This window comes from Taudactylus pleione, unplaced genomic scaffold (genome assembly GCF_031769625.1).
Source record: "Taudactylus pleione unplaced genomic scaffold, aTauple2 ptg000587l, whole genome shotgun sequence".
Classification (NCBI taxonomy): Eukaryota; Metazoa; Chordata; class Amphibia; order Anura; family Myobatrachidae; genus Taudactylus; species Taudactylus pleione.
The window spans coordinates 1,219,576-1,239,612 of record NW_028284989.1 but is presented as its reverse complement, the minus strand read 5'-3'; the positions used below and the strand labels follow the sequence as shown (position 1 = coordinate 1,239,612).

At 45.9% G+C, this 20,037-nt stretch overlaps 1 protein-coding gene across 1 annotated transcript in view; it reads right to left on the bottom strand.

The window, feature by feature from the left end:
* CADM3 (cell adhesion molecule 3) overlaps window positions 1-19,551 on the bottom strand; it is a 501,868-nt gene extending 482,317 nt beyond the window's left edge. The window contains exon 1 of the mRNA XM_088453789.1: window positions 19,528-19,551. The gene's annotated coding sequence lies outside the window, so the exon portion shown is untranslated. The remainder of the gene's footprint in view (window positions 1-19,527) is intronic.
* Window positions 19,552-20,037: the final 486 nt, after the last annotated feature.

Below are 20,037 nucleotides of genomic sequence, written 5' to 3'. Positions count from 1 at the left end.
GTCTGTTAAAGGATTACATCGGTGATAGCATCCAAGTAGGCATGTCAGACAGTCCGTACTTGTACTGGCAGGAAAAAGAAGCAATTTGGAGGTCCCTGTACAAACTGGCTCTATTTTACCTGAGTTGCCCCCCCTCCAGTGTGTACTCCGAAAGAGTGTTTAGTGCAGCCGGGAACCTTGTCAGCGAAAGGCGTAGGAGGTTGCTTCCACAAAATGTGCAGAAGATGATGTTCATAAAATGAATTATCATCTCTTCCAGGGAGATCAGCCTCCAGAACGTACAGAGGGACCTGTGGTTGTGGATTCCAGCGGGGACGAATTAATACTCTGTGAGGATGAGGATGTACACACTGAAGAGGGTGAGGAATCGGTGGATGAGGAGGATGAGGATGACATCTTGCCTCCGTAGAGCCAGTTTGTGCAGGGACAGATTAATTGCCAGCTTGTTTTGTGGGGGCCCAAACGGACCAATCATTTCAGCCACAGTTGTGTGGCAGACCCTGGCGCTGAAATGATTGGTTTGTTAAAGTGTGCATGTCCTGTTTATACAACATAAGGGTGGGTGGGAGGGCCCAAGGACAATTCCATCTTGCACCTCTTTTTTTTCTTTGCATTATGTACAGTTTGGGGCCTAGTTTTTCAAACTGCCATCCTGTCTGCCACTGCAGTTTCACACCTAGATGGGTCACGCGTTTGTGCCGCCCACTCGTGTCGCTTAGCATAGTCATCCAGCTACCTCGGTGCAACCTTTTGGACATAAAAACACTATTGTGAGGTGTGAGGTGTTCAGAATAGACTGGAAATGAGTGGAAATTAAGGTTATTGAGGTTAATAATAGCATAGGAGCAGAAAAACCTACAAATTCTGTGATTTTAGCTGTTTTTATGCTTTTTTTCAAAAAAATACAGATCCAAAACACAAAACCCAGAACCCAAAACACGGAAGGGTGGTTTTGGCAAAACCAATCCAGATCCAAAACATGAAGAAAGATCCAGATCCAAAACCAAAACACAAAACACGAAAAGTGGCCGGTGCACACCCCTACTTATAATGGAGAAGAGTTTTAGAGATCTATGTACCAAGAATTGGAAAGAGAAAGTGGATGGTGATAAAGTACCAACCAATCAGCTCCTCACTTTACAGGCTGTGTTTGAAATAGGATAGGAGCTGATTGGTTGGTACTTTATCTCCATCCATGGCTTAGTAAAGAGACACCATAAAGTGGATGGACATAAAGTGAACAAAGACAAAGTGCCAACCAACCAGCTCCTAACTATCAGTTTTCAAACACAGCCTGTGACATGCAGGGCCGGTGCAAGGTTTCTCAGCACCCTAGGTAAAACTTCTGCCTACTGCCCCACACACACATTTTAGCCGCTCAGGTGAAAGTGTGGAGTCTTAAAAGCTCCAAAGCCACCACTGTCAAATAAAAAACACCCCCTCCAAAAAAAAAAAAAGTAAAAAACCATTAGGCTGTAGTGTAGGGGGGCACAGGATAGATAGATAGACAGATAGATAGATAGATAGATAGATAGATAGATAGATAGATAGATAGATAGATAGATGGAGTGAATCTGGAAAGTATTCACAGCGTGTCACTTTTTCCACATTTTGTTACATTGCAGCCTTATTTCAAAATGGAATAAATTCATTTTTTGTCCTCAAAATTCTACACACAATACCCCATAATGACGGTGCATACACACAACGATTTAGTTAATGAACGATTTTAGTAAACGATTTTCTCCCTTGAAAAAATGAGCTAAAATCGTTTACTAAAGTTGTTCATTTACTATGTTCATTTAAATGTAATGAACGATTTTTTAGAACTACAAACGATTTTTGCATATTCCCTTACTGAAAATCGTTGAGTTGACAAGTCTGACTGAACTACAAACGTGAACGCGCATGAACGAAAATCGTTCATCGTTTGACTCAGAAAGTGAACGATTTTTACAAACGATTATCGTTAAATGATATCGTTTAACGATAATCGTTCAAAAAATCGTGTGTGTATGCACCTTAAGAAATCACATGTACATAAGTATTCACGGCCTTTGCCATGAAGCTCAAAATTGAGCTCAGGTGCATCCTGTTTCCACCTGTGGCAAATTCAGCTGATTGGACATTATTTTGAAAGTAATATACCTGTCTATGTAAGGTCCCACACTTGACAGTGCATGTCTGAGCACAAACCAAGCATGAAGTCCAAGGAATTGTCTGTAGACCTCCAAGACAGGATTGTCTCAAGGCACAAATCTGGGGAAGGGTACAGAAAAATATCTACTGCTTTGAAGGTCCCAATGATCACAGTGGCCTCCATCATCCGTAAATGAAAGAAGTTCGGAACCACCAGGACTTTTCCTAGAGTTGGCTATCCGTCTAAACTAAGTGAACGGGGGAGAAGGGCCTTAGTCAGGGAGGTGACCAAGAACCAGATGGTCACTCTGTCAGAGCTGCAGAATTCCTCTGTGGAGAGAGGAGAACCTTCCAGAAGGACAACCATCTCTGCAGCAATCCACCAATCATGCATGTATTGTAGAGTGGCCAGACGGAACCCACTCCTTAGGAAAAAGCACATGGGAGCCCGTCTTGAATTTGCCAAAATGCACCTGAAGGACTCTCAGACCATGAGAGACAAAGATTGGACTCTTTGGCGTGAATGCCAGGTGTTCTGTTTGGAGGAAACCAGGCACCGCTCATCACCAGGCCAATACCATCACTAAAGTGAAGCATGGTGGTGGCAGCATCATGCTGTGGGAATGTTTTTCAGAGGCAGGAACTGGGAGAGTAGTCAGGGTAGAGGGAAAGATGAATGCAGCAATGTACAGAGACATCCTGGATGAAAACTTGCTCCAGAGCGCTCTTGATGTCAGACTGGGGCGACGGTTCATCTTTCAGCAGGACAACGACTCTAAGCACACAGCCAAGATATCAAAGGACTGGCTTCAGGACAACTCTGTGAATGTCCTTTAGTGACCCATCCAGAGCCCAGACTTGAATCTGGAGAGATCTGAAAATGGCTGTGCACCGACGCTACCCATCCAACATGATGGAGCTTGAGAGGTGCTGCAAAGAGGAATGGGTGAAACTGCCCAAAGATAGGTGTGCCAAGCTTGTGGCATCATATTCAAAAAGACTTGAGGCTGTAATTGCTGCCAAAGGTGCATAAACAAAGCATTGAGTAAAGGCTGGGAATACTTATGTACATGTGATTTCTTAGGTTTTTTTTTTTTATTAAATTTGCAAAACTTTAAAAAAATTCCATTTTGGAATGAGGCTGTAACATAACAGAATGTGGAAAAAGTGAAGTGCTGTGAATACTTTCCGGATGCACTGCAGATAGATATAGACAGACAGACAGACCATCGGACATTCTGAGCAACCATAGGGTCACTCTATGTTTGTCCAATGGTGCGGCCGGTGTCCGCTCGAAAGTGCAGCTTGTACCGCATTACGGCGGATTACAGCTGCAGCAGGTGGGCGTCCAAATAGGCAGCCAATTGGCTGCAGCATTAGCATAACTTCTCACTACTGTATTACTGTCCACCTCTGTATCAGGCCCATAGAGAGAGACAGATAGAACACACAAATAAATATATGACAGGATGGTGGCTCGCTCCGGTTTTTCAATAAACACTCAAAACAGCGTTGCGTTAATTCAAGGTTTCAGCGCTTTATTGCACCTTTGTCAGGAACAGCATTACTGGAAGGCACCCGGGCAGTAATCGAAGGAAGACAGCTGTACAGTATATATATAAAAATATATTCACACACACACACACACACTTATCCCCCAGCCTACTTACCTTTGAGTGATGTCCTTAAGGAACAGCCTGTGTCCCATAGACTGCGTGGAGAGCCCCCTAGTGGAGAGAGAGGCTATCATGCTGGAACATCTGTGCTCGGTAGCTCGGGGTTCAGGATGGGAGGAGGGATCCAGCCACACAAGTGCCGGCAGCCAGATCGGTGAGCATAGGTAGACTGTCTTTGGAGATGGAGCAGCAGAGTGGGCCAGTCGGCTACACAGTGGTGCCACCGTAGCCAGACTAAGGCACTGCAGCTTGTCTCCTGTGGATCTCAAGTCTAGCTGCGTAGGTTTTTTATTACTTCTCTAGCGAGAGGGGGGGTGTAGATGGGTGGCCTTCACCGGTCGTCTTTGAGTGGCATCCAGGAGAGACTGCCTCAAGCTGCCTAATGGAAGTGCTGGCCCTGGTGACATGGCAGTTAGGAGCTGATTGGCTAGTACTTTATCTCTGTTCACTTGATCTCCATCCACGGCTTAGTAAATAGACCCCTCTCTCTCCCCTAGAGGTATATTTACTAAACTGCGGGTTTTTAGAAGTGGAGGTGTTGCCCATAGCAACCAATCAGATTCTAGCTATTATCTTCTAGAAGGTGCTGGATAAATGATAAGTAGAATCTGATTGGTTGCTATGGGCAACATCTCCACTTCGAAAATCCTGCACTTTAGTAACTATACCCCCAAGGCTTACATATACCCCTTAGTAACTATTTCTCTGCATTCTCCAACACTATCCTTTCCCTTGCTCTCTACCATCCAATACTTTTGCCCTTTTCTGTGGCGTTGCCATGCTTTGGGAATACTTGCCAACTCTCCCTCATTGTCAGGGAGACTCCCTGAAACAGTAGCAATCTCCCTGTCTCCCTGAAGAGTCTAGCAATCTCCCTGATTGCACCTTACCCCCATTATGATGCTGTTATATTTAATAAAAACAGAGATAAATACATTCAAATGGGATCATTAGTATCATTTCCCTGCATTGGTTATAAGGCACAATGGTCCCTATGGCTACATGCATTTTCTGAAAAGTATTAGAGTGTTTTCATCAACAAGTAGATCTTACTAACTGCTTTGAGGCTCATTTACATTTGAATGTAAGGCAGTTTTAGGTCACCCCTCTCAGATGTAGCAGTACATGCCCACTTTACCGCCACGCTCATAGGTGGTGCTTTCACAATCTCCCTGAAATGTTTTTTCAAAAGTTTCAGGTATGGCTTATTGGTCTATTTACTAAGCAGTGTTAGGAGACAGAGTGAAAAGTGATAAGAAAGTGATAAGGTGCCAGCCAATCAGCTCCCAAATGTCATCTCACAGGCTGTGTTTGAAAAATGACAGTTGGGAGCTGATTGGCTGGCACCTTATCACTTTCTTATCACTTTTCACTCTGTCTCCTAACACTGCTTAGTAAATAGACCCCATAATCTCTTTTCTGTCCTCTGTCCTTGTCAATAGGTCGGCAATCAATTTGTAAACATGTATTAATGTCAATATGGTTAAAATGTTGACACATTTAGAGTGTCGACATTTAACATGTCAGCATCTGTTTTTTTCTTGTTATTGTAGCCTAACCCCTAACACAAACATCTGGCTTACAAGTTATAGATATATACACACACTGTATATCGTTAAATATATATATATATTTATTTATATTATTTCAGAGTTTGTTGACTTGGGTTACTATGATGATGCAGCATTATTGAGAGCAATAGATATTCTAATATAATTAAGGCTTAGAGCAATCAACTATAAAATACTATATATCACTACTGAGACACACACTTATGGAGCGTACACACGGTCAGATTTGTCAGATGAACGATTGAACAATTGAACGATTTGAACGATTTTACCAAAGTTTTGCAAGATTTTTGACTGCATTAAAATGAATGGAATCGTCCAAGTCTGACTGCAAACCCATCAGATGTCAGATATCGTTATCTGACCATCGGGAACGCGCATCGTTCATCGTCCATCGTTCAGGCATGTCAGATATGTCAGATTTTCCTTCAGATATGAAAGACTGAACGATTTTTAAATCGTTATCGTTCATATCTGAAGGAAAAATCTGACCGTGTGTATGCACCATTAATTACCGATTCTATTGCTTAATATTGGATATGGTCCTTCACGGAAATATGGCAGTGTTCACTGAGTAACGGATAATTTTTTTTTTCTGAAGAATTAAGCTATATAAGAGGCAAGTTTTGCACTGTAACCTTCCTTTACAACACAACTGAGTATTATGCAGGTGCTGTGCTCTGAGCCAGCCCTGCAGAAGTAAAAATAAAAATTATATTTACAGCATAATTCTAATATTCATTTCTGCTTTGTTCCCAGACAACTAACTCCCGCATTACATAAAGCCAGGGTTGGTTTTTGCCTACGACTAGCTCAATAGCCCAAAAGCAACCAAACGTTAGATTAAAAGTAGAATGTATTAATAATATATTTAAATAACGATTGATTCTTCTGGATAACATATTTAAAACATTTTAAGTGTCGCTAATAACCTCTTTTGTTAGTGTTTTACTATTATTGTTATGCTACAACAGTCTCTTGGTCCTCTATTCAGTAGGCTTGTTGAAGGATGTTTGAATTCACTGGCTTGTTATTAAAAATATCCTACAACATAAGTACAATGCCAAGGTGTAAAATAACATAATGCACTAAAACCTGCTTTTATGATAACAGCTGGGAGAAAGATATTTAGCGGCTGTCGAAATTGCCACGGAAAGTGAATTTTCCGCTGGAGCTAAGAGGAATGTTCAATTGTTTTTCAGATGTGTTCAAATTGTTAGCTAACTTTGATGAAAGTAAGAGAGGATTGTTTATGTCTTTTCAGAAGAATGTTGCAGTCATTTTGTAGGAAATCACAGAAGATATATCCGTTGGAATGCAAAAATCTCCCTTGAAAAGTCAAATCGTGCTCAGGTATTGTGCGCTCCCAGAAATAAAATACCGGTTGTTAGGCTCTGGGAAGGTTTTTCATCCATGTCACAAGAACTGCGTTTAAAGGTAATCCAAACGCTATTTCATATCTCTGTACATTGGGCCTGATTCAGAGCCGGACGCTCTGAAAGAGCGCTCGCTCTGAATCAGGGAGCGGTTTTCTTTTTGGTGCGGCCTCCGGGCCGCTCGCATAGCTGTGGGTGACCACCCACAGCTATTGCGAGCGGCTAGGTGATGTTAGCGATGGTCTCAACCATCGGGGCTTGCGACGAGACCCTTGCGGTAGGGTCTCGTTCCCGCAAGCCCCAGTGAGCTTCTGGCTCTTAATAGAGCCGGAAGCTCACCACTGACATCACTCGTGATATCAGTGGGCCCGCCCCCAAACGGCAGGCGTTCTGTCGGGAACGCCTGCGTTTGGCCAGCCACCCCCCCTGCCCGCCTCCAAAACGGTGCGAGATGTCGATCAAAATCGACAGCCGCCCCCTTTTGGTGTGACACCCAGAGCGACGGAGCGACCGTCTCTAGCGGGGTCTCGCGCAAACGCACATCGGAGCCGGCTCGCGCATGCGCAGTGGCCAGACATCGACCCGCTCGCGAGCACATAGCGCTTGCGACCGGGTCTGAATCAGGCCCATTATGCGTTTGGGGACCATCGCAGGGAGTGCCCACTGTCTGATAGGGGGGCATGGTCACCTCTTGCTGGCGGCATGTCAGATTTGGACTTCTAAATTGTTGGCCGTCACCAAACCCCCTCCCCTTAATTCTCCCTAGGGATGGATGACAGGAGGGTCCATAAATGTATCTGTTGGATCTATGTGGGATCGTTACTTATGAATCAATGCAGCGAGACTGGTCAGGGGGAAATCAATCTTTTTTTTCTTTTTTAGTATCAAAACTATACTTTGCACAAAGGACTGGATTAAAACCTGTGGAGGTCCCTACCAGCAAAATTGTCAAAATGATATGCTGGTAATGTTAGTAAAAAGTATAACGTGTAAGTACAGTCATCAGTGTGGCCCAACAAGCGTGTGGAAAACACTAGTGCCCCCAGTTCACATTATGCCACACAGTTGTTATGGGCAACTTCTCCACTGGTTTACTTCTCCACACTTTACACTGCTTGATATCTAGACCCCTAGGAGAGATGGTTAGGGTTAGGCACTTACCCCGAGGGTTAGGGTTAGGCAGCAGGAGGGAGGTTTAGGGCTAGGGTTAGAAAACAAAAACCCATGCAGCGACCATTTGTACCTTTTTCCTCCATGTCGACCTTGTGTGTGTCAACTTTTTGTACCTGTCGAACCTATTGTCTGTCTACCAGTTGGTGTCGATCTTTTGACTGTGTCTAATTACTGTAGATCTCTTAATCCACACCCGTTAAAAGACCTACAGTAAAAGGAGATGCTTCCGGGAACGTGGCAGGGTCGCCATGTTCCCGGAGACCTACGCAGGTGCAGCAGACTTTGGTATGGAGCCCACACTTCGGCCCTCTCTTCTCTTAAACCACCTCTGTTATAGAGTTACTCTTCTCTATTAAACATCTTGTATTAGGTATTATAGTCAGTAGCAGATGTAAGCACCTATAAGAGATCCCACTACAATTCTAGAACCTTACACCCATTTGCCATGTCGGACTCCAGATTCCTTAGCGTCTATGTTATTACGGTGCTTGGTCACAGTATAGTGAGACCTTTGATCACACTTGAATAACCAGCCTCTGTGGAGAGAGCGAGCGCTATTATAATTGTACAGTTATCTCGTTTCATACATGGACAATACATACTTATGTATTTATGCATATATCAAGATGCAGTAATATGTTCTATACATAGCGTATATTATTTATGGCAAGAATCATGTCACGCACCAAAGGACTGATGAAAAATTGAATAGGATCTGTGCATAGCGGAGGGGAGGGGGAGCTCGGGGGTCCGGGGGACCTATACATATATATTAGTGCTCATTACTGATAATGGATTAGTTAGAAAACAACAGTGTCACGGACGCATCTGCTGTTATTGTGACAAATGAGGCGAGAAGTGAGATACATCTGGCGTGTCACTTCCACCGGCATCCTTTCATTTTGTGCTTCATTTACAGGACGGCAGCACCGAGTGCATTTGCGGAGCTATTTCTGGAGATCAGTAACTGGAGGAGCAGAGCAGTAATGCTCACCTTAGTGTTTGCTGGGCTTTAAGCTCAGAAATGAAGCTCTCTAGTCAATACCATGTTTTATAACAGGCACATAACTGGGAAATATAAATTGTGCCATAGATTTAGCTGTCAAGATGGCAACTGGATCCTGCAATCCTATGTTGGTCCGGCACCTTCTTGGCTAAAGCTACTGGACTAACTCTACCATTGTCACTGTACTGTGGTATCACATGCTCCTGTCATGTTACATGTTCCATTATATCCAGCTCTATAAGTTAATGGGGCTTCTATTGCTGTATTTTGCATATGGCACTAGCAAACATTTTTGGGTTTATTAGAGATGTATGTTTTCTATGTATGTTTTGAGTAATTTGCATCACACTTGCCTACTTTTAGAGTGATCTTCCCTTCAGCCGATCCTTGAGGAGGTCCCAGTGGCAAGTGCAGCAGGTGTTTCTGGCACCACAGCCGTACAGGGCAAATCCCCGGTGGGCCCATCCTCCTCCTCTAGGCGTCAGGTTTCAGACTTCAAGTTAAAGATTTTTACTCTAGTAGACGGTCAGTTACCTGGTGGAGCAGGACCACAGATCAACATGGAGGCTTGGTTCCCCTCTAATGAAACTACAACAAGATTTGCCTAATGGTTAGACAAGCGTCTGTGGTGGCTGGCCACACCCTCTTCTGGTGGATGACCACACCCCTTAAGCATGGGCCCCTAACACTGATTCCTCCAGTGGGCCCCTCAGGCCCCAGTTCGATACTGGTCCTTGGACACAGCATTGGATCATCATATGTGTGTCCATCAGCCGACGGAAAACCTCCCCTCTCCACTCCGTGCCTTACAGGCCATGGAAATTGTATGCAATACTCAAGCACTCGCTGCTAGAGGTTGTTATACCACTACTGCCCACTTCAATACAGACGTGGGTGGGTTCTAGAAGCACGTATTCCTCTCCCTGGAGTACACCACGAAATTGGTGAGTCTCTGATATTCTGGGAAAGTAGGCAGGTATGCATTATATCATATGTATACGAGTGTGCATAAAGTACCGCAATAATACTGGACATACCTCAAAAGCAGGGGAGACTTGTGGTATAACCTTTGACCCAAAGAGCTTACCCTATATGAAATGACAATCATGGAGTGAATATAACCGACCCAAGTTTATGACCAAAGTTTGAGGTAGGGACCCTGGTTGAAATTGAACCCATGGCCCCAGTGCTACGAGGCAGCAATGCTACCCACTGTGCAACCGCACTCTAAATTCATTTCTTTGCATTTCCAAATGTAAAAAGACGCCAAATGAAAAAAATGAAAAAAACACGAGAGAGGTTTGCATGAGGTGACGTTGGCTCGGCTTTAATATGAGCGCTCACATCTGCAGCGGGAGCGGTCATCTGTACCCTCATTTCTCTGCCGTCCCCCTCCTCTTTGGGTTTATTAGTTGTAATTGCTCAGCTGGCTCACACCAGTGTTTAAAGAGCATTATCCAGAGCAGGTTCATTTCTCCTCTAGACAAGAAGCTGCAGTTATCATTAAGAGGAGGAAATGATAGACCACACTGGAAAATCCGGCCAGCGGCTTGGGCAGGCTTCCCAGGTATGAGACAGCGAGTGTCCATGGGAGAATGCTAAGTAAGGAAGGAAAGTTCTATCTAAATACAACACAACAGTCTCCACCAATGTCTCTACTCACTAATGAGCTGGGTGTGTGTCTAAGCTGGACAAAACCTGAAGCTTATTTCTCTGTTGCTCTTGCTTGAACCCATTTGTATATAGGAACTAGATCATTAATATATACTCTACTTTTTAACAATAAATAATGAATGAGAATAGAATAGAATAATGAATGAGATTGTATGATAACACTTGCTTTTATTTTAATTGTACAGTAGCAATTTATTACCAATATTGCTGTAGCTTGCAGGGGCCTGGAGGGGAACCTTACGGCCAGTAGTGATACCGCACAGTCACCCATAGAGTCTAAGGGACGCTCCGGCAGACACCCTGCAGCCTGTGAAGCTTAGGATGTCCTTGGGCGCTTCGGGCAGTGCCCTACTTCCCAGTGCCAGCTCTCCCGCCCCTATTCATGACATCATGATGTCACTGCTTTAGGGGGCGATGCAGCACAGGACGCACTGCCGTCTTGCTACGGTGCTGTTGCACAGTTTAACTGTGATGGGGATGTTCAACCCGTTTCCAAGGTCATCAGATAAAGCTTGGTAGTATAAACCAAGTTCTACTTAGTATAATATCACATCACTGCCAGCAATTTGTACCCATCATAGATATATGTTAATGCTCATGTGATATTATACCAACAAGAACTCTGTTTTAACCTTCAGAGGTATATACATTACCTTAAGTTCAGCCCTTTAAGGGATATTGGGTCTGATTCAGAGCCGGACGCTATTTGCGAACGGTCATTCAGAAAAAGGGGCCGGCTATTTAAATTGAGCGCTCGCTCTTTGCGGTCTGTTGACGCCTCTATGTCTGAGCGAGCGAACTAAACATGCGCTCGCTATTTTGTAAAGACGCCCCCCTGTCCGTTCGCATCATACGTCATCTGTGCTATTTATTAGATCAATCGAGTACATCGAAAGGCGTCTGAACTGCTCACAGTGCTTGTGGTAGGTTTTACTTCCCGCAATCACTGCGAGCAGTTCAGGCTAAAAGACAACCAAGTGACGTGGTCGATGAAGCTGCTTTGTTAATTATGCACACCCATTAAACGCCCGTTTTGACCGTTTGGCCCGCCTGCGTTCGGATCTCCACTCCCCGTTTTCAAGCACCTTCCCCTGTTACCACCCACAAACGCCTCATCCTGTCACTCAAATTAGCAGGCCCTCGCTGTTTTGCGAGCGCACGATTTCTGACCGTAATGACTGGTCGGCGCATGCGCATTACGACCCATATGCATGCGCAGATGTGCGAACATCGCTTGGAGCGAGCGAGCGGCCGCTTACGAGCGGCTCTGAATCAGGCCCATTATACCACAAAGTGTTATCGATTATGCCCCAAAATGGCCGGCGGTTCAAATCCCGACAGCGGCAGCCCGGCAGGGGTGAAAATCCCTATAATCAAAAGGTAAGTATTCACTAACCCTATTCTACCCCCTAACCCTAACTCTCCCTTAGGGGGGGGATTAGGGTTAGGCACTTGGGGGGGGGGATTAGGGTTAGGCATTTAGGGGGGGGGGATTAGAGTTAGGCACCCCTAAATTCCTAAACCTAACCCCCCCTTTCCCACAGCCTAAACCTAAGTCCCCCGGGGGTGCCTAACCCTAACCTCCCCCCGGGGGTGCCTAACCCTAACCTCCCCTTCCCCTAGCCTAGGTTTATTTTATTTTATTTCTAGTAGTCTGAAGCCTGTTTTATGCATGCCTTTCCGGTTTTTCATGAAGAGTATTGTAGTGTTGATTCTAGCACCCTGCACTTGTCACAACCTGTGCAGTTCCTCTTTCTTGTCTGGGGTGTAGCTTTCTGCTCTGGTGCTTCTAGCACACTCAACTGATGCAACATACGAGATGCAGTGAAGATGCCGGCGGTCAAAATCCCAGCACTGGAATCCCAACATCACTTGAGATGCCGACGCTGGGAATCTCAACAGCCGGCATCCCAAATGTAAGTATAGCGGGGTGGGTTAGGTTTTGGCAGGGGTGGTGGGAAGGGTTAGAAATAGGCACCTCCGGGGGGGCATTAGGTTTAGTCTGCGGGATGGGGGGTTAGGTTTAGGCACCACCAGGGGGGGTTAGGTAACAAGGAGGTTGAGTTAGGTTTAGGCACTAACGGGGAGGGTTAGGGTTAGGCTGCGGGGGAAGAGGGTTAATATTAGGATGCAGGAAGGGAGAGTTAGGGTTAGAGGTGAAGGGGGGAGGGTTAGGATACTTACCGAGCCCCTGTCAGGATTCTGAGCATCGGGATGCTGCTGTCGGTCTTCTGACTACCGGCATCCCAACTGCCGGTCTCCCGTATTTATTCCCATCAAACTGCTGAAATACAGAACGGGGTGTGCTAGAAGTACCAGAGCAGAGAGCGACACCCCAGGCAGAAAAGCAGAACTGCAGGGGTTGTGACCGTTGCAGGGTGCTAGGATGAACACTAGTATTGTGTGCACAGCACAGACCAAAAGAAGCCGTCACCACAATTAGTGATTTCCTAACTACATCAGTAAACAGTCCAGATACACGCAATTCTCATTTCATTTTTCCTAATCCTTTAACATCACCTCACATAGAAGCTTTCACTACCTTTCTCATACCCTCACTTCAATAAGTAGCGCCCAAGGTTCGTCACCATTTCTACTGGTAAGGCAAATAATAGTCATCTCTCAAGTGACAAAATAATATCAGCACTTTTTCACTGGTGCTATAAAAAGCAAATGTGGGAGTACTAATTACCAAATTAAAATACTGTGAAATAAAATAAATCCGTGAAATCTGTAACTAATCTGTAAATAATGTTAGAAGTAACACAACAGTTTATTAGCATAAAAAAAAAATGTAAACACCAAAAAGTGTTGGATAAAAACAATTATTATCTTTGTAGTGACGATATACTTGTATATATTGTTTTGGAGTGAAATGTGCACCTTCAAGTGATTATGGGTTCAATATCCATACTAGATATGTACACTATGTACTACAGGCTTATAAAAGTCTTTAGAACTCATAAACCAGACCTTCATGAATGAGGTTCCTCATCATAACATCATGAAAAGAAAGAAAAGAATGGAATATAGTCACTGTTTTTCCAAACAATCTTTTTAATTTCACAAAAACTACTAAGGGTCCATCATCTAAGAGAGGGGACTCTCCACTTTTAAATATGCATGCCCCTGAGATAATGAAAATCAGGATGGGGGAAACATTCACCCATGATCATGATGGACAATAACTATGAGCAACCTGGTTTGAAAGAGGGGTGACAATATGGTGGAAGACACTCTATCCCCTACATTAGTGTTTCTCCACGTGGCCATGCAATATCAACACTCGTGAGCAGCCATGTCACAGGCTGTGTTTGAAAAAATGGCAATTAGGAGCTGATTGGCTGGGACCTTATCACCGTTCACTTTATCTCCTAACACAGCTTAGTAAATAGACCCCACAGATGTTCTGGACTCCCCTGAGAAAGGCAGCTTCTTCTGTTAGACTGGCAGTAAGCTCTAGAACGATCTCTGCTCTTGCAGATAGATTGGCAGCATTCACACATTGCTTGGCAGCTTTCTCTGTTAAAAGTGCAGCTTGCACTATTTAACTTACAAATTACGTAAGTGGTTAAGGGGTATGGATAAAAGTGGTTTAAATACATCTCCAATAGGTAACAAACTACATGTTTGGGTAAATGTAGAGCTAAACTTGAAGAATTTAGTTTCAATGAGAATGAGCATATGATTATACAATTGATGCAAGAGATAAATGAATATTAAATAAATATCAAGTTCTCAAGCCGTATGAAAAGTTTTCATGACATTTGGTTGAATAGACATTGAAAATTCAGGCTCCTGCATCAAAAGAAGACTGTTATACCTCCTTTCCACCAAAACCCAGGTCCGACCTGGGTTTTTCAGACATGGGCCCTGATTCAGAGCCGGACGCAAGTCACTGCTCGTTCGCTCCGAGCGCTGTTTGCCCAACTGCGCATGCGTACGGATCGTTATACGCATGCGCGAACCACTCAGTGCGGCCGAAATTCATGTGCTCGCAAAATAGCGAATACCTGATAATTTGAGTGACAGAAAGAGGCGTATGTGGGTGGTAACAGGGGAAGGTGCTTGAAAACGGGGAGTGGAGATCCGATCGCAGGTGTGCTTAAAAGTCAAAACGGGCGTTTTATGGGTGTGCATATTTAAAACAGTAGCGTCATTGACCACGTCACTAGGTTATTTTAGAGCCAGAACTGCTCGCAATATTGTGGTAGCAAACACCAGCCCCAAGAATAGCGAGCAGTTCATACCCTGTTCGATGTACTCGATTAATCTAATAAATAGCGGACATGACGTAGGATGCGAGCGGCCAGGGAGCGTAGTTTCCCAAAAAACGACCACAAGTTTTGTACGCTCGTTCAGACCTAGAGGCGTGAACAGACCGCAAACAGCGAACGGTTCATTTGAATAGCCACCCCTTGTTTTAGAAGGAACGACCGCAAATAGCGAGTGGCTCTGAATGAGGGCCTTGGTTCCAACCCAGGTCAGACACCGTTTACACAGCACCATCGATCTCGGTTATTCTCAGGTTAGCCCTGTTCACACTGAACCTTTGTCTGCCCTGCTAAACTTGTGAGGTCATAAAAAGTGGGAGGTGACAGCTCCACAACCACCAATCAGCTAATTTTAGGCATGACCCGGGTCGGATAACCCGGGTTGCACCATTTACACTGCAACATTACCCAGCTCCATCCTGGGTCCAACTCTGGTAGCTATCTGGGTTGGATTGCTGGGTCACTTGACCAAGGTTATTTTTCAGGGACCCTTTTACACTGAGCTGCAACCTGGGTAGACCCAGCAATAACCCATATTTTTGCTCTGGTGTAAAAGGGGTATTTCTGAGAAACTGACAGCTCCTCCTAAAGACAAGAGTCACAGATGTTATTTCACTGCCATTCTGCTAGCCGGGTGTGGGACGTTCGGGGTTGGGCTGGCCCACAGGGGTACTGGGGAAATCCCCGGTGGGTCCCACTGCCTGAGAGCCCCACCTCTTCTGCTAATGCCAGGCTTCAGACAGCGCACTTGAATACTTTGTTACTCTATTAAAGAGTTAGGGGTCTATTTACTAAGCAGTGTTAGGAGACAGAGTGAAAAGTGATAAGGTGCCAGCCAATCAGCTCCTAACTGTCATCTCACAGGCTGTGTTTGAAAAATGACAGTTGGGAGCTGATTGGCTGGCACCTTATCACTTTCTTATCACTTTTCACTCTGTCTCCTAACACTGCTTAGTAAAGAGACCCCTTAGTTAGTTAGGTAGAGCAAGAACATGCAGTGTATTATCCATGTTGTCTCCAGGCTATGTCCTCTATGGCTGGCCACACCCCTCTGGAGGTTGGCCACACCCTTTAAGCATGGGCCCCTACCACTGCCTTCCCCCGGTGGGCCTTTCATGCCCCAATCCGACACTGGGGATGTTTATATTAAATAGAAGGATGGACATCATCTCTAATACTGGCAGAATAATGTTGGTTTATGTCAGGAGATTTCAATTTTCTATATTTGCATTACAAGTCTATTTTATCGCCCATATTGGTTCATTTTCCTAGACCTGTATGTTCTCCGCATAACAAATACCTCACTCGGATTGAGAAGCTGTACCAGCCATCCATACGCATAAATACAGGACATAAAATGTGGACCTGCGCTGGCAGAAATGACTTTACAAGTGGAAGAATGGAGAGGCCTCAGATAGGGAAAGAGAGGAGAGAGAGAGATCTCTTCCGTGGCTTCATCATAAAACAACAGTGTTGTTTAAGGCCTCTCCGATATTCCACAAGGAGATCAAACCAGGGTCAAGTAAGGGATGCAAGCTTAAACGCAGGTCTGTAACATGCAGCAGGAAAATATATTACTAATAATGCAGGCTGTCACTATTCACAGCATTCACTATACAGACATCTGCAGAGGAGATAGGGGAACACTATGAGCACACACATAATAAGGAATGAGCCATTTAATGCTGCGCACTGGCAGCGTATGGTAGAGTCAGTAAGTAAAGGGGACAAAGGGCATGATTGAAAGCAGGGCCGGCTCGAGGCATGTTCGACTAGTGCGGTCAAAGAGGGGCGCCACCCCTTTCAGGGCACACTGCTCCCAGCCATTCCCAATTTCAGCGGGACAGTTCCGTTTTTCGGACACTGGGTCTCATTCAGACCCGCTCGCGAGCGCTGTACGCTCGCAAGCGGGTCGATGGTGCTCAAGTGCGCATGCGCACGACGGAGGGAGCTCCGTCGTGCGCATGCGCAAGACCCGGCGAGTGACGGGGAAGCCGTCGCTCGGGGTCTCGCACCAAAGGGGGCGTGCTGTCGATGGTGATAAAGCCGCGTATCCATTAGCAGATGAGATAACGACAGTACGATTATAACATCATAATCGTACCATTGTTCCTCATCCCCTGCAGTGCCTACACTGCATGATTAGTCGTTTAGTGTAGGTACCCTCCATCATCCCCAAACACGGCCAATCTGTCGTTAACGACAGATTGACTGGCATGTCAACAGATGTCGGAAACGACCAGCGGGAGCGCGCATCGCAGGTCGTTTCCGACATTATAGTGCACAATTTGTGCATGATTAATGAGCGATTGCACGATTACGATGTCGTACTCGTGTCGTACTCGTGCAATCGCTCATTAAATATCTGCTAGTGGATACGCGGCTTAAGATGCCAAGGCAAGAGAATCTGTGTCGGAAAGGACACTGGACCTTATTCAGAGTCGGTCGCGAGCGCTGAGCGCTCGCAACCGACTCGATGTTGGTCCACAGGGCATGCGCACGACGGAGACGGCTCCATCGTGTGCATGCGCGAGCCCCCGCTAACGACGGGTGATCCGTCGTTAGCGGGCTCAAAGCAGACGGAGCGAGCTGTCAATGTTGATTGACAGCTCGCTCCGTTTGCTGGGCAGCCAGGGGGCGTGCCTACCCAAATGGAGGCGTTCCCACCGTAACGCTTGCCGTTTGGGGGCGGCCCCACTGGGGAGCTTCCTGCTGAAACACAGCAGGAAGCTCCCTGGGGCTTAAGGTTGACGAGACCCTACCTTAGGGTCTCGTCGTAAGCCCCGATGGTCGCGATGGTCTTGACCATCGCGACCATCTCCCTTAGCGGTCGTTAGAGCTGTGGGTGTTAACCCACAGCCTAACGACCGACATGGAGGCGGCCGTTCAGGATGCAAGCGGCCTCCCTGTTTCTGTGCGACCGCTTGCATCCTACGACCGCCTCTGAATGAGGCCCACAGTCTTTGGCTTCGGCGCGACCCTAAAATGAACACTCCCCTTCTCTGCCCACAAACACCAGCAGCTTGTCAATCAAACTGTGGCGTACAGGGCACTGCGACTGGGCCCATCGAGGCAACATCATGGCACATACTCACGCGTGTGGTGACCGATTCGGGACTGCGTCCGGGGTTGAATCAGCACCAGAGTCAGTAAATTTGTATTACAGTAGCACAAAGAAAATGTTTTCCTAGCCCTGTACAGCAGCTAACGTGGAAACTGTACTGTATCATGGACAGCTGCACAAACATTGTGAAAGAACATTACAACATATTGTTTTGTCTGAAGCACAGTGGCCAAATTTATGAAACTCTGACCTCTGCCATTAACGGGAATGTTCCTCGCCTTGGACACTACGGCTCTGTCACACAAGTCAATTTCCAAATTACATTCTGATGTTTCCACGCTGGTTAGTGCAATAAAAGACAGAGAACCAGATGTTTTGCCAATATTCTGGAGAAAGGGAATAAAAATAACTGAAGTACGTCCGGACAGCCGAGATTCCCAGAACACTAATGAGCTCCATATAGCGGTTATTCTCCTCCTGTGTATGTTTTTCATCTTGATCACATATATATGTTACCAGTTTAATTACAAATCATATTATGTGATCATCATACTGTACTGTATGTACCAGTCTGTGAGGCTTTAGGTACCCCCATAGTAACTGCTTTGTGTGCCCCCATTACATACTGCCCTACTTTCCTCATCTGTTCTCAGGGAGATCCAGGCATGTTCGACCAGTGCGGTCAAAGAGGGGCACCACCCCTTTCAGGGCGCACTGCTCCCAGCCATTCCCGATTTCAGCGGGACAGTTCCATTTTTTGGACACTGGGTCTCATTCAGACCCGCTCGCGAGCGCTGTACGCTCGCAAGCGGGTCGATGGTGCCCAAGTGCGCATGCGCACAACGGAGGGAGCTCCGTCGTGCGCATGCGCAAGACCCGGCGAATGACGGGGAAGCCGTCGCTCGGGGTCTCGCACCAAAGGGGGCGTGCTGTCGATGGTGATTGACAGCACGCCCCCTTTGGTGGGCGTGCCGGGGGCGTGGCTGCCCAGATGGAGGCGTTCCCATGGGAACGCCTACCGTCTGGGTCCGGCCCCACTGACATCACCAGTGATGTCAGTGGGAGTGATTTTGGCTCTGATAGAGCCAAAATCACTCCAGGGCTTGCGGCAACGAGACCCTACCGCAAGGGTCTCGTCGCAAGCCCGATGGTCGCGATGGTCTTGACCATCGCGACCATCATCATGGACGCTCACATAAGCTGTGGGTGGTAACCCACAGCTATGCGAGCGTCCAAGAGGCCGCTCCAATTTTAGGTAGGCCGGCCCTGATTCAGAGCGAGCGCTCTGGTCAGAGCGTCCGGCTCTGAATCAGGCCCACTGTCCACTGTTCCACCTGTCGGTCCCAGAGAAGAGGAATGGATGCTGCATGCATCCCAATATTACTGTTACTCTAGTAAAGTTGATAAATAGTGCCCAGGTGCCCTCCTTATGGATGCACAAAAAAATAGGCGGCACTCCGGGGCTTGTAGAAAAAAAAATAGATTTTTACTCATGTCACAAAAGTATTCCAATGTTCCGGAACACCTAGCGTTTTTTTTTCATGGTAACATGTTACTGACACAAAGGTTCTTACCTTAAATAGACGACACCACAGGTGAACTTGTTCCAGATTCGGTGCTGGACGCCCAAGTGAGGTGCACTGGTGCCCGGGGCTGATGACGTATCATATCCCACAATGCTTAGCTGGATAAAATTTGGTCATCACGTTTGCTTGATGACCTAAAATATTTAGAGTTATAGATCCATTATGACTGTGAATATGTATTAGTATATATATTTTGAGAAATCCTGCTTTAGATAGTTTTTATCTGCCTGCACAATTAATTGTGTGTATTTCAGAATGTTGTCCAACGCAAGTAAAGCCGCGTATCCACTAGCAGATGAGATAACGACAGTACGATTATAACATCATAATCGTACCATTGTTCCTCATCCCCTGCAGAGCCTACACTGCATGATTAGTCGTTTAGTGTAGGTACCCTCCATCATCCCCAAACACGGCCAATCTGTCGTTATCGACAGATTGACCGGCATGTCAACCGATGTCGGAAACGACCAGCGGGAGCGCGCATCACAGGTCGTT